This window comes from Anas acuta, chromosome 4, assembly GCF_963932015.1.
Source record: "Anas acuta chromosome 4, bAnaAcu1.1, whole genome shotgun sequence".
NCBI classification, from domain to species: domain Eukaryota; kingdom Metazoa; phylum Chordata; class Aves; order Anseriformes; family Anatidae; genus Anas; species Anas acuta.
The window spans coordinates 49355812-49372149 of NC_088982.1; the positions used below are offsets into that span (position 1 = coordinate 49355812).

General features: G+C 35.8%; 1 long non-coding RNA gene across 1 annotated transcript in view; it reads left to right on the plus strand.

Moving 5' to 3' along the window:
• Positions 1 to 16338, plus strand: part of LOC137856145 (uncharacterized) — an 87518-nt gene that overhangs the window by 32302 nt on the left and 38878 nt on the right. The window contains exon 3 of the long non-coding RNA XR_011096224.1: positions 6722 to 6935. This is a non-coding gene — a long non-coding RNA (uncharacterized lncRNA). The remainder of the gene's footprint in view (positions 1 to 6721; positions 6936 to 16338) is intronic.

Below are 16338 nucleotides of genomic sequence, written 5' to 3' on the forward strand. Positions count from 1 at the left end.
CCTACGACTGACTCACATGCTTACCCAATGCCAAACTCTGTTTGAAGCACCTGTCAGGAGTTAAATTAGTCACCATCTGCAGGTAAACATAATCATAAGCACTTGTTCTTGTTTCTTGTTCAAGGTTCTTGTTCTGTAATCACTGCATGAGCTCTTGGTATACTGAATGCTCGGGATTTTTTTTTTTTGCTTGACTTTTTAAAAAATATAATAATGATGAAACTTATTCCAATAGTTTTTTTCTGTTATCTAAATTTGTGTCTTCCATTAATTTAACAGTGAAATTCTCCCCTAAAATCTCATTACTCCTTCTTTTTCTAATCAACTGTCCAGATAATTGTATAAAAGTAATACGCATATGTACCTACGTGCATATGTGTACGTATAATAGTATATATAACTCATTAAGAAAAAGGATAGCTCATTTCTGATTTTCTGCCTTTATCATCTCTTCATTATCCATTTTGCCAGTCAGCAAGCTGCTTGGTTTCATTACCTCTCTTAGAGACATGTCTACAGCCATTTGATATGCAAAAGGAGAGTCACAGATCTCTTCCCTCAGTTCTGTCCCCTGGGCTCTTTCCACCAGACAGTTGGACAGCAGCACAGATACATCTGAGGCATCAAGTAGTGAAGAAAAAGTTCCTGTGCAGTTATGGAGAGTCACACAAGGGAGTCTGACCTGTATCATTTTATCTATTTCAGCATAAATCATACATTCCTTATTCAGCAGCATTTAAATAATGTAGAATATGTTCTCTCTTCCTGTGCTTGCCAGGAAAGCCTCCACTTAACATCCATTGTTTAAACCACAAGAATCTGCACAGAAACCAGGGCACTATATAAACATCTTTTTGGGGTTTTCTCCAATTTTTGTGCAAAAGTGTGGGGAAAAGACAAGCATGGTCATTGTCTTTTCCAAGCCACCTCTTCTACCCTAAAGAAAGAGAAAAAAAAAAAAAAAGCCTACACCTGTTATCTCTTTTACTGAGAGAACACCACGCCTTCAAATAATGTATTTTCTGTCTCCAATGTGGTAAAGTGAATTGATGTTCAATATAAATATGATAACAAATGTGCATGTAAATGGTCTGAATTCTGCAAACACTATGATCTGCACCATTTTTAACCTTGGGGTTCTTCGCTGCTTGGGAACTACATAACATTGTAGATAATGTATTTAGAAAAGAAATTTTAACAAGTTCCTATAATAATTGTGATCTTTGCAATTCCCACAATAATTGGGATCTCCATGCTGGTAATACATTTACAGATAGAAATTAAGTAGGGCATAACTGAAAAAGACTGTGAAAATTAATAAAGTGCAGCAAAATGAAAACTCCTGCATATGCCTCCTCCCTGCAACTGTGCTGGCTTTGAAGTTGTCAAAAGAATTTATTGCTTCTTCCTCTGATCTTGTCATTCCTTTCCTTTGAATTCCCTTTGCTACACCAAAAGATATCTTTTCTTCTTGCCTTTCAATCTCAGCCTTCCCAATATTCATTGAATTGTTAACTTACAAATATCTTTCTAATTTTACTTGCCCACTAGATACTTTTATTCTTCTTCCCATGCTGTTCTTCTGTAAGACCATCTCAGTAATAAAATATAAGGCCACTTGATTTCCCTTTGCAAAGCTATTGTAAAGTTTCTCTTAACTGTAATGAGTCCAATAAACAACCGGGTAGACAGGTAGTGAACTAAAACATCATTTTAATGCATTTAATAAAATAACCTGGAAATGTATTTAAGAGGTGAGATAAACTTAAAAAAAAATATTTCTATATGCTTCCATGTGAAAAATCTTACATTTTGTTACTTCCTTTATGACCTTCCTGTTTTTAGAGGTTCTTGTACTTTATCCTGTAATCAAGATAACTTCTACAGTGTTTATCGGTTTCTTCAAAGAGAAGTACACTAGCAGCTAAATCCTCAACTTTAAATACATGCATTTGTGATGAATATTTGGCAGAAGGTACCATTACCTTACAAGTCTTGCATAAATCTCAACCTGTGAGACCCTGCTTACAAGTTAGGAGATGATGTATCTTCTTTGCTTTCTGATAACAGGAAGCAGTTGTGGAGTTTCTGCTGGGAATCAGTGGCTAGTCAAGGGCTACCTACTTTATACAAAAGACTTTGCTAATAATTTCTCCTGACCTGTTTGCAATATCAAACTTTTATGCTTTCTAACTGGTGCAGAAAAAAAAAATGCATCTTTCTTTGCCTAATTAGCCCATTTTCTCTTATCTTTTTTCCAACATAGTCAAACTACAGTTTTTTTTCTTCATGGTCTAGAAAGCAAACAAAAACAATAACAAAACACGTAAACAAAACAAAAACAAAACCCGCAACAACAAACAAACAATAAAAAAAGACAACCAGTTGTGAGGACACAGAAAAAAAATATCACTGGAAAAACATCAATTCTTATATTTTTGACCACTCAAGTCTATGCTTGATTGACCATGGTGAGTTCTATCTGAATTCTGGGTTATTCTTTTTTCTTTATAAAATTATAGCTACATACTAACAACAAACACTTCAGGCAAAGTCATGTATCAAGCCTATTATTTCTAAGCCTTCATTTATCATCCTAGGTCTTTTATCAGAAAAAGAATATCTGATAACACTGTCATTATTAAGAACAGATGAATGTTATTTATTTTAATATTAAAAAAAAAAAGGTTAGGAATTTATCCAAACACGCCAATAAATGGTTCTGCTAACGCTCAATATGGAAAACAAGAAACTGATGTTACTGCTGAAAAAGTTTTTCTCCACAAAATTGTAAAATTTTCTTTTTCAAAATATAACATCTGTTGTATCTGGAAGACCAAATAGTAGAGAAGGAAAGGACAGCATAGCAGCATAGAGTTATAAAGGAAAAATAGACATGGATATTAATGGGCTAGAAAAATAGTCTTCTAGTGTTTCTTAATTTGATTTTGCTGCTGTTGAATCTCAGGGTAATAGTATAAGATATAATTCACTCTCCATAAATATCAATATAGGTGTTGTTTTTTATTTTAAACGGAAACCCACCTGTTGGGTCCTATTTTGCAATGGTATTTTTCTTCTTCTCAGTTAGATTAGCCAAAAAGTAGATTAAGTGAAGGTACCCCAAAGAGCAACAGAGGGATTGATAGGTACCAGAGGGCTAAAATAGAGGAAAAGGTTATGAGGATCTCTTGCTGTCTATCCTGAAAAATTGCTATGGCACCTTGGGGCAGCAGTTTTGAAAGGTGTTTTTGAATTGTGCTCCCAGGTGCTGGCACCACACCATGCCGACTCTCAGACAAGACAGTCCCTCTGGGACCATGTGGAATTGGGTCATCTTGTTACTTTGGTGCTTCATATTAAGGAAAGGAGAAAGGGGTCAGACAGCAAGCAGTATGAGCACATAGGGTCAGCCAGATGATGGCAATAACGGAAAGTGTCCATACAACCTCCAGACTAACTGGGAAGTGCTCAGCCATGGTGGGCACTGATGTTACGTTTGTCAGGCTGCAGAAACCTCCTCTGATTGTTGACAAGCTCAGCAGACACTCAATTTCTATGGGGCTGGTTTATGGCATCCTGGTGGGTTCTTGGGCAGATCTGGATACTTAGTATGGGTTCCCCATAAGAAACATCTAGTCAGCATCTTACTGCTCCAAAAGTGAGGGAACAGCAGACAAAAAAGTCTGCTGCAGTTCAGATTGGCTCCAGTTGTGCCTTTGCATTGTGGCTCCCTACTTTGATAATCCTTGATAGGATTTATCTGTTCTAGCACAAACACTACTGCTTCTCTGTCAAAGTGGATCCATGAATAAGGCAAAGGGTTTCCTGAAGTTTATGATGTGCTATATGCAAAGACAGTGAACTACACATTCTGTTAGCTGGTTTGGGAAACAGGTAGGAAATCAGCAGGACTGAAGGGTACACTGGCAAAGTAGTTAACCTGTCTGCATAAAGTGCCCCTTGCAAAAGTAGTTTGTAAAGCAATATGCTTCAGCTTAGTCTCCCCAATAAAAAGTTTTCTGGAGATATACCATATACACATAATTTGCTATTGTACTATTTCACTATTTATATTTGTTTATTATTTGTTTGTATTTTGCTGTTTTGTATTTTTCTCTGGCAGAGAAAAAAAGTGTTTTAGAAAAAAGCAATCATTTTCTGACTATCCCTGTTAGATACACAAGTTATATTACTTTGTTCTGTACTTTTATAGTTCAATAGGAGTTAATTATAAATATCTTGAAATCCACGTATTGTCATTTGAAAAGGTAATCTTTTTTTTTTTTTTTGCAGTACTCATTCTACCAACAAGACATAAAATATGAGCAGTTTCCAATTGTTTCTTGACTTAAATCATGTGTTTAAGCTCTTAAGGAAAATTCTAAGAGAAAGAATACAAGGGTAAGGAAATACTTGAAGTTTTCAAAAAAAATTATAAAGAAAGTCAAGCAAGCTGCAAGCCATAGGAGGGTCCTGTTATGATTATTCTATTATCACCTTCTACTGGGTGTTCATTTAATTCAGGCGACTTGAAAGTGTCCTTGAGATCTGTAACTTTATCTAGATGCCAGTCTACCATATCTGTGCTCTTTAAAGTGCGATGTCTAAACACTGTTTTTATCTTTATGTCAAGTGCTGAGCTGTATGGGGAGTAAAACTCAGGGAAAAGAGAACTTTAAAGGATATGAAAGAATAAACTTGTATTTGATTTGGGACTAAAATTTAGGACTCGAACTTTATGAACTGGGCTCTGTTGTAGGGGTATGAACCTTCAGGCCAGAAGAATAAAACATAGGTTTTTTTATTTCTAATAAAATTATGTAGTAGAAAAAGGAAACTCTTACTGAGATTGCTTTCAGTGTTCTGGGGAGCTCTGTCCTTGCCGAGGCAATCGGCTCCGGGGCAGACGCATTCTGCAGTGCAGCGGGGTATCGGACAGGCAGGGCTAATTTTTCCGGCACCGAGCCCACTCGAGGGAGCCACCAGGACCAAGCAGCCCTCGAGAGGGAGGTGAATGAGGCGAGACAAGGCATAGGCGGAGCCAGCAGCGCCCCCTCCCCCGCCCTTCATAAGCTGGCCCTAGGGAGCGCGGCAACCAGGACGGGCAAACAGGGCGTGGTGCATCAGAAGGATCTGGATGAGTGCACCCTCAGTAAATTCGCAGATGACACCAAGTTAGGTGCGTGTGTTGATCTGCTCGAGGGCAGGAAGGCTCTGCAGGAGGATCTGGACAGGCTGCACCAATGGGCTGAGGTCAACTGCATGAAGTTCAACAAGGCCAAGTGCCGGGTCCTGCACCTGGGGCGCAATATCCCCAAGCAGAGCTACAGGCTGGGAGATGAGTGGTTGGAAAGCTGCCAGGCGGAGAAGGACCTGGGAGTATCGGTGGATAGTTGGCTGAATATGAGCCAGCAGTGTGCTCAGGTGGCCAAGAAAGGCCAACGGCATCCTGGCTTGTATAAGAAACAGTGTGGCCAGCAGGTCTAGGGAAGCGATTGTACTCATAATAAGTAAGCTGCTTCAGCTAGAATTGTTATTATATTCCAGTAGACAAACTCATTGACTGTAAAGAAATTGCTTCATGAGTGGGATTATTTTGAAAAGTGGCAGATTACATGGCAGATTACCATATTCCTATATTGTTTAACTGGCTTTATTGTTCCAAGTGTTTCTGTAAATATAAGTCAGGGGTATATGATTCTTTTTAAATATGGAAATAGCTATTTAATTTTTTTCCTATTTTATTATGATCTTTATTGTTGCCAGTAAAATCACATCCTTCCTTTCATTTTGTCTTGCTTCTAGTGTAGAGAATGTAACACTTACCAGGCAGGAAAGAGTAATAGTCAAAAAGTTAACAGCAAACTGCTTTCTTTTTCTTCTCTTTAGTCAAAAGTAAAGTATAATGCTCTGTTCCCATCTATTCCAACCTATAAGGCTTGCCATTTTATCCACAAAGTAGTTATCAATGAAACTGTTTTGTAGTCTTAAACTGGGCAGAAGAATTGACCTTCAAGATTCAAGGATTAGACTCACAGAAACCTCAAGAAAGCCAATCTTTCATCTCACAAAGGTAGAGAAAAAGATATCGAAAGTGTTATAAACATATGGATCTTTGGGGCACAAAAGAGAGAGAGAAATATCTCAAATCTGTATTTTCAAATGTTGTATTCTGAGAAGCACGAATGCTGGAGACAAATTTGGAAGAATATTTGGGGAGAGCAAAAAGACAGCAAAAATAAAATCATGATCACTTCTCTGCTAATACAATTCCATAGAATGCAAAACTGATTGTGTGCCAACAGCTGATGATTGTTGTATCATTTTGATGAGGAATAAGATATATAGTGATTAAACATACTAAAGCAACATGTCATAAAAGGTCTGGTCAAGTTTATGCACCTCAATGCACCCACTTTTTCACAGTCAAAATGAGTAAGGGGTTTTCTAGGTTTGTAGTCCATTATCAGCCGTGGGGTAAATTAAATGTGAAAAAAGTAACTGGGATGTGCTTAGGAAAGGACCTTGGTGGGTAACTAAATTAGTCACTGAATCCAATTCAGTTTTGTACCAGAAAGGCAAAAAAATATATATCTAAATCTATGCTATTAAAATCCAGACATCTATGACTGCACAGTTGTTAAAAGAAACGCATCAGACTTGGCAGTGGCAAGGAATCTCTTCATAAATAATCCTATGTTTGAATCAATTTTTTCAGCCTATCTCAAAGTTCATGCTGATCTAGTGAATCCTCTGAGAAAATAAGTACTCAATCACACCTCACAAAAGAGAGGAATCAAGGCAGCATTTCAGAGAATTCAGCCGGACTATGGGATACCAGCGCACAGCCTTGTCTTACACAACAGACCTGAAACCCATGTTATCTTCATCCTGTGGGAGTCCTTGAACCCTTTAATGCAGGTATGGTTGAAGTGTAAGTCACTTGTCTTTTATACTTGTATTTGATAAGTACATGTTCGCTAAGTCAGAGTGACAGTTTGATTGTCTCTCTCTAAAACAGAGAAGTTTGGTGTATTTGCTGGTTACCTGTAAATTTTAGTGCTACACATGGCATGGGTGCACTTGTAAATAATCCAACCCCAGAGACAGGTCCAAGGTCCAAAGAGCAAGGGTTATGTCTTAAACAAAAAAATGTATTTTTGTTGCATTTCCTAACCATTTTGCTATCAAGTTGACAAGTGAATTTTCCTTTTTTTTTTTTTCCTTTATGAAAAATAGTCTTAGCCGAGGTGTGCAAATTTGGAAAATTATGAACTATAGTTGTTTTTGTGAATCAGAAGCAGAGGCAAACAGCTGTTTTTCTCAGATACCTCTTACAAATAAGGCATACATAGGAAACACCCTTATCCATGGCATTCATTAAACATCCCATTTAGGTAGTTCTACAGCTTTGTGGACTCTGTACTTCAGTGCTTATTTTTCCCTGTGCAGGGAAGTGGGTGATTCATTAATACATAGCTTCTGCATACCTGGATTTTTCTGTCCACTGAATAGGTTTGGAATGATAAATAAATATTTGGATAAAGGGAGAAACTGTATGAAAAAAAATGTCTTTATAGAATCTAGGATTGGATTAAAAAATCAGTTTGGCACAGTTCAAGTAGACTAGTCTACAGTAGTTATCAGTCACACCAGACTTTGGTGTCAATAATATCTTTGTAGATTTTTCTTTCCATATAGTTTATTTAGTATCAGGTTTCAGTTTTATATTAGCTGATTAAATGTGGATTTTAGTTTTCTATTAGTTTTCATTACAAAAGAAAAATATCTGATCTGACAAATTGGAGTAGAAAGGGTGAGGGATAATTTTTTTGATACTGAGTTGATCTGAGACCCACAGAATATTTTCACAAGGGAGTCAGAAAGAGGCTGTATTTAAGAAAGGGAAGATTATATTTTCCAGTGAAGCAAATAACACTTAGAGATTTATTTTGGAAATCCCTGCTTTCATAAAGAAAGGCAAATAAACTGGAAAAACACCATATGTGGGCAGCAGTGTCTTCTAAACATCAAGGATAGGGAAAGTCACATGATTTCTGTTCTCTATCTTTTTTTTTTTTTTTTTTTTAATGAATATAGCAATTATGATTAAACAGAACACTTAAAAAGAGTTTTGCTAGAAAAACACAAAAATACTGCACCAGCACTGCTATGAATTTCTTAAAATATCCTGAGTCAAGGTTCTTTAAACTTATCTTTATTTCAGTGCTTTCCTCTGCTTATGGTTCTGCTGTTGGGGATACTAATGGGGTGAAAAGTACTTCTGTCTTGAAAAAGATTCATCTGGACAAATCTCATCCTCTCCAGAATCAATTACTACATTCCCTATTGTCTATTGAATAATACATAAGTGCACCAAATGTAATTCCATTGATGTCTGGTGATTTCTTCATTCCTGTGAAAAAGATTTTATTTTTCAGTTTATCAGCTTGTGATTTATATTAACGAATAGATTATTTCTTAGTCCCCGAAGAATCTTTATAAACAACTCTAGCCTCTCTCACCACACACTTCTATCCTTATCTATTGCTACAAAAGCACATTAACATGCTCATACAATAGTTCACAGACACCAGTGTCTCAAACAAAGCGCTTTTATGTGGTTTGATTGAAAGATTTTCTCTGAGGGATAATCATATTCCTAGCTATTAGAAGAAAGAAAACAAAATGAAATTAACTGCAGCTGTATTGAGATACAAACACACACACACACAAAAAGAGGGTGGCTGTTCAGTTTTAGTAGGTGTTTGTCTCCAATAATTGGTAACTTCTATTTCACTCAAGTCTGTTTTCTATAAATTGTTGTCCTATTTTATGGCAGAAGTATGTACAGACTTCTAGTTCATTTGGGAATTCCTAAGGATATCAATGAGTCTGTGTCTTTTTGATGAAGAGAAGCCCTGAATGACCAGAATGACCACATTCTATGCACCTAGCACTGAAAAAATATATTTCAAAACATAGTCAGTTTCCAGACTAATCCATAACTGTGAATCAGTCATCACAATGCCAGTGACATGGTGTCTGAATACTAGGACTCAAAAGATGACAATATCCACCATTCATAGACACCTCATTAACTAGGCAATAATGCAAGAATGCAAAAGAACGCTGGAAACATGGAAAATCACAAAGCCATGGAAGTGCATCAAATCCCACCTTTTCCTAGAATTTCGACACCTACCTGCAGGAAAAGACTGTGGAAGAGTTACATTCAATTTCCTCCTCTAAGATGATCTGAATACATGTTCTCTTCCCAAAAGATTGCTTTGGATTCACTTCTATTAGTGGTATAGAGGTGTGTGCCACCTGCACATCTCTCTTTCTTCAGTGCACGCCTTCTCACCCCACACTCCAGACATCTGTTCCATTCATTGATTTTAGGCAGCTGTGAGAGTTTCAGATATTCCCTCTGTTCTTTCTTTTTACATGAGCTTTTGGTATTGTAGAGATTTATCTGTTCCAACCTACACCTCCTTGAAAACTCAATTAAAAAGTCCAGAGTTCTGTCTGATGCAAAAGAAGAAAACAGACAAACTAACTAAACAAACAAACTAACTAACAAAAACAAACAAAAAAATTGTCGTTGTAGCCATAAAAGTAACAGTACCTCCATAGACAATCTTAAGGATGTGGATGTGCTGAAACTTCAGTAAGATGCAGTTAAAAGATTAGTAGATGCTATGGAAGAGTATTTTTCATAATATGATCCTATTGAACTAAGTAAAGAAGTGATAGCTCTGTTTGGTACCATTGTTGGTCCATGTTGGTTTGTTAAATTCTTTTCAACAATTTATTTACAAAAATTCTTCTGTTTTCATTCTGTGCAATGTGTCCACTGCTTAATGCCAAGCTTCTGTTGTGAATCATTTACACCTATGTAAAACAGGAGTTTTAGAAAGTTATGTTTATGTAACATTTTGCATCTACTCAGAAAAGGTGTAAATAATACCATAAATAGTTGGGTAAAGTAATTTTAGTTCCATGTGCTATATAAAAAAGAGATTAACTCATTCTAGCTGGCGTTAATGTTTAGAAATAATTTGATTTTTAGAAATCAGTGTTTTACAACTGGAGTTAAGACTACAGTGGAAAAAAAATATCTTTTTCACACACACACAAAAAAAGTTTTCACATTATTTGAATCATGTAATATAAGAAAGGTGTTGCTGCAGAAAATAAAATCTGAACTGAATTTATCATAGGTGTATCCTGTAGAAGTACTTGTGAAATCCAGGTAAGATTTACATTTTGACTTATAACTCACTTTTACTCATGACTTTTGATTTATAACTCACTTAGGTTAGATCTTAAGGTTTTTTGTCAACATTGTGTGCTAATAATTTGACAGATGTCTGGTTGCCACAAAAATTTAGAGAAGCATGCATATGGACAAAGAATATGTTCCCTATTTTCTTCCTTTTGTTACGTAAAAAATGTATCCATTACTGGATGTTTAAATTAAGGTTTTCAGAGTCTGGAAAGAACACATAAGACTGTCACTCCTGGATTATATTTCATAGATACTCTTTGTACAGAATTGAGGGAAAAAGTGAATAAAGCATGAGAAATTAATCGTTCATTTTAAGAACACGTTAGTTGGACTCCTTTTTCCCTTTTAATAAGCTGCCAGACTAAATTGCTAAATGCTATATGGCTATTGTTTTGGTGATGTGATACTATTTGTTCAACAAAATGTATTTGGTAGTAAGATTTGAACTGAAACTGAGGAACATATATCTGTAAAATATCTGAAATATCAGTAAAGCAGAACAGCTGGATACAGAGGCTGTAGGAAAAAAAAAAAAAGACTTCAGAAGTTTTACTAGAATTCGGTGTTCTTTTAATTCACAGTTATTTGAAGTTTTTATAGTAATAGTTTTTATTTAGACCAGGACTTTTAAAAATCATAACAAATCAAGCATCTAAAAAAGCCAGCTGGAGGTGTTCAGTATTTTAGAAAAGCAAGCAATTTGAATGCAGCCACTGCTTATTTTTGAAAGCATTGCATTACCAACTATGTGACTTCTTATTTTTGAAAACACCATTCAGCTCTGTCAAACAGTCAAATAAATGTTAATTCAAAGGTCTACATAATCTGAAAACTTGTTTCACGGATGGATCCCAGTCCTCTGATAATTAGACAAATGTTACTTTGTCCCCTTTGCCTTCTTTTGGCTGAAGAAAGTGATCTCCTCTGGGGCAAAGTCCAGGCATTGGACTGGTTTGGTTCTCCCAGTCTTTAAGATAGATATGATGACCAAGCTGAGTCAGGGTCTCTTTCCACCTGACCTTCACAGGTCTCCAAAAATTGTTCAGCAGACCTTTGACTCATACATGTGCCCACCAAGGTACCTGATGTCACACCCCATGATATGAATTATAGTAAACTCTCAATTTCATGTTGTATGTAACTATGACAGATTTAACAAACTGTACAGAAAATAAAATTTAGTAGAATAGAACAGAACAAAATAGTTCAATGGAAAGGGGCCTTCAAAGATCATCTAGTCCAACTGCCTGAGCACTTCAAGACTAACCAAAAGTTAAAGCATGTTATTGACGGCATTATCCAAATGCCTCTGCAACACTGACAAGTACGGGGAATCAAGCACCTGGCCAGGAAGCCTGCTCCAGTGTTTGACCAATCTCACAGTAAAGACATTTTTCCTGATGTCCACTGGTGCAGCTGTGCCATTCTCATATGTCCTGTCATTGGTTACCAGGGAGAAGGTATTAACACCTCCCCCTCCTCTTCCCACGCTCAGAAAGTTGTATTGTGGCAAAGAAAATGTAAAGGAAAAGAAAGAATTACAACCTGTTGCGGCCACAGGCATCCAGACGAGGTCTGGACCAGACCAGGATTGATTTGTGTTCTCCAAAGCTTTCATAGAAGACTGAGTCCTGTGAGAGGAAGACCAGGGTCTATGCCCTCCCAGGCAAGGATGCACTTTTCAGTGCAGACATGGCCACACACAGGTGTCATGCTGGCATTGGTAAAGCCCATTTCCATGTCTTAACAAGACAGTACAAAATCTGCTTTTGGTGATGAGAGGAAGAGAAGAGCTCAGTAGTTTAAATTAACTGCATATGTTTCTAATCCTGGTTTGCTCTATGCCTGGGATATATAAATTTGTCCCAAGAGCTCCTTAGACTTCCTGTTGATTTGAATGCACTGCATTTGAATTCAAAAGGCAGGAGAACGGGTTCTCTCTTCTCTTCTGTTTTCTCATCCTATGTATTCACATAATAATGACACATTCTGTAAACAGTCCTCAGTTAAATGCTTCAAAAAATAGAAAGACCAGTAAGAAAATAGACTGCCATCTAGTCTGGAGACCAGATTGTAAACCAACCACGGGAACTGTAAGACAGGAATAACAGGACACCAGTGCTCATTGTGGGACAGGATACTACCAGGGTGTGCTAACTGTGTGACTAGTGTGACACCCTCTCTTTCCGATGTGAACTCTTCCTTCAACACTCTTGGAAAAAATGCATAGATGGTTTATGTTGTACTAACAAGTGGAGCTCTAAATCTGACATTTTCTGTTTACACATGTGTTACCAATGTAATCTTCTCAAGGCTGCAGCAAGGCCCATGGGACTTTGCTCTCCATGCATAATTTTTTTGTATTAAAATTTGTGATACTTAACAGATACTTTGAAATGCTAAATATTAAGAGTTTAATAGATTTCTAAACTGAATACATAGAATTATTATTTACTGCAATGATGAAAAATCTTTGATAATACAGTATATAAAACTAAGTAAGCAATACATCATCTTTGAATGGTGGGTAAAAGTTCTAATCATTAAATCAGAAAGATGGTTATCTAAAAATTAAACAAGTTGGAAAATTTGTAGGTGCTTGTTAATTAAAACCCTTGATTAACATTTCCAGTTAACTGCCAAGATCATTTATGATGTCTATTATGAGAAGTCATTCAGAATGAGAATAAGCAAATCTGAAAAAGGACCATAGAATTTTTATTTTTTTATTTTTTAAATAAATCCTCTCATCAATACGTAAGTATGAACATACACACAAGATTATCTAGCTGCCATATCAGCAAGAATTGCTATAAAATCTGCAAATTTCAATACCTGTTCACTGGAAAAAAGATCATACCGATTGAATATTGGCCTCAGCAATGCAAGAAAAGAAAAAACATATGAATAGATTTATGAAAAAAACAACAACTTATGAATAGAGCCTGATGTACAACCTATGCTTTATGTCTATAATTGATAGGTAAATGGATAAGAGAACTTTCCTGGTCATAAAATAGCTAAGGGTAAATTTTCATGGCTTCTAATCTCCCATTACTGTTAACAACTTCATTACTGACCGGATTTATATTGATTTCAGGATGAACATCAACATTATATCTTCTCTCTATGTTTAGTTAGAAGAAAAAGATCCAATTTCTTCTGTTTTCAAACTATGAAAAACAACTTAGATATGCTTATCTGTAGATAAACTAAAGCATATTTCTAAATGTCATTTGTCAAGTACACACTCATCTGTGCTAGAGACTTAATTTTAATTAAACTGCCTTTATTGATTACAACAAGCATGCTAGTAGTGTTTTTCTTTGAAAACTTAAAATCATGACCTTTTTGCACCCTAAATGAGTGCACTATGAGTCATAAAATGACTCGTGATAAAGTGATTTCAGTCCAGAATCCATGAAAAATTAGACTCAAGCAAATAAGTTGTTATGCCCAAGGAAAACTAATAAAAGCCTATAAAGGGGAAAACAGTTTTGCTGTAGTTTTATTTTGTTTCTTTAATAAATCGAGATAATGATTATAGAAAACATTAATACCATACAATAACATTTTTGAGATACTATTTTACCATTCACCACTGTCTACTGAAGGAGTTGAACACCAGCACATTGTTTTATCACATGCAACAGTTTTATCTATGAATTTTCTGAGTGAGTGTAGTGTTTGGTCCCATGAAATATCTGTTGATGCTTGGCCTAAGTGGTCACAATGACACTGGTGTTGTTGCATTGCAAATTTTGTTTAATTGGCCCAGATAAAGAGAGAGTGAAGATAGCTGCATGTGATGCCTGCACATTGTTGTATATGTTTTCAAGTCAAACTAAATTAATGGAAAGCAAACTTTTTTTTTTTTTAATTCAACAGTTAATCAAAAATTGAGAAAGCTAGTAAAAAGTGGTTTCACGTAATATTATGAGCAAATTAAAATACGTCTTTTCTAAAAGCATGTAACTGTTTAAAGCCTACAACAGCATTTCTATGCATGATAGGTCTACAAGGAAAGCCTGCTTACAGTTAAGCTGGTTATAACTGATGTGGATCAGGGCTTCTTGTGCTCCACAGAAATGTGTGTCTGACTGCAAAGGTTTTGCTGTATTTCATGGGCAAGGTTAAACCGAACAGCTGAACTGACTGCTGAAAGTGGACTGCCAGCTTCAGAAGGACTAGCGTTAATTGTGGCTGGGAGATGGTTTAAGAAGATTCCACTTCTGAATCTCTCATTCGGAATTCTCACCTGACTGGCCAAAGCAGCTGGAATTAGCATATGTTAAGAGTTGAATGTGGGTTCATCCATGGAAAGGTTTGGGAGTTACAGCAAATTCTTCCAGCACAGAGACAAGCTCTTAGGTTCTGCTAAGAAAAGTATTACAAAACAAATGTTTCCCCTAGTAATGACTGTTGTGAAGAGACAGTTTTCACAGCAGTTCTACATACAGAGGTCAGGTGTGGAAGTGGAAACAATACAGTGTTATAAAACCCAGATGTAAAATTCAGTGTTTGGGAGCATATGAGAGACACATCACATGAAAAATTTGGTTTTCAGCTGGACAGGGGAACTGAAGACAAAATAGCTTTTGTGTAAAGCACACTCCCTACCTCCGAGGACATAATTAAGAAGTTATGTAACCATACTGAAAGTCTTGTAAAACATAGCAGGAGATCCAACTTGTGAATAATTGCCATCCCTGTGGAGGATGTATGAGGCAGCATGATTTGCTTTGTAACTGAGCTTTTACAAGGCTTGTTTGAAGAAGTTTTTCCTAACCCTAGTGGAACAGGGAACAAATACATGTCTTTCCTATACTTGAAACCATAATGTACTGGTAAACAGTTCTGGAATTATTTATACTAGGGTTGAATCTTGGCTGAAGACCCCATGCACCTTGGATGAGAGGAGAAGATATTTCCAGGTTCTAAATCTTTTGCAGTTCTAAATGTGATGTTTTGTCAGCCAGACACTGTCTGGAAACAGATAAAATGCAGTGATAAAGGGTTCACTTCCTATGTATCCAGGAGTTAAATCTGAATGACAATTATTTTAAAGGTTTCAAAGTATTCAGTATATAATTTTGTCAAAAGGAATATGATGAAATTTTAAAAGTTAAGATTTTTTTTTTTCATTTTACTGTAACGGAGAATTCACTGACATCAAATACTACAAAAGTCAATGAATAAATATGGGATCTGACTGATATCTGAGAAGAATATTATGAGAAAATAAGTAATGTGCAAGAAATTGAATTGTCTGGCTGAATGCTGGTAATAAATTAGCCTGTTGAGTCATGAAATACTGCTTTTGCATGTTTTCAATTTCAGGTCCGGAATTATATTTTGCAATATATGTATATATAAATACATAAATATATCGAAATAATGTAATCAGTAATTTTATTTTAAAACAGAATAATTAATTAATATTTGAGTTAAGTTCTGGTATAAAACTATTCTCTAAATAACTTATATTTTATTTAAAGCAATTTCACTACAAACTAAGGTCTTCAATAAAAAAGTGGACGTATTAATTCAACAGTGCATTATATTTAGCTATGTGTGCTAAATCATATCATCGGGTTGTCTTCAATGTGTTTTAGATGGTTTAATTTTCTCATCTATCTCTGCATATTTCTTCCCAGTATATTTTTGTTTGTTTTGTTTGCTTGTTTGTTTTAAAGATTTCAGAGATCTTGTTTTCCATTGGTTTTGAAAGACTATTGAATCTTGGGTATTTTGGCACAAAAGTACAACCATTTATTTAAAACACAGTAATGTATTATTTAGCATGAACTGACATTAACTAGGGAATAAAGCTGACTTCACAGGAATAAATGAAAATCTGTATATTAATACATTATGAAATGTAGGGTTTGATCTTCAGCATATATTAGAAGAGATCTAATATAATATGGAAGAGACCTAATACTACAGTAGCACTGAGCTACTGTAGTGGTTTTTAAGTGGAATGTAGTCTGAGTAGTGTATGAGCTTCAATATCCCATTAAAGGGTAGTCTTTATGAAT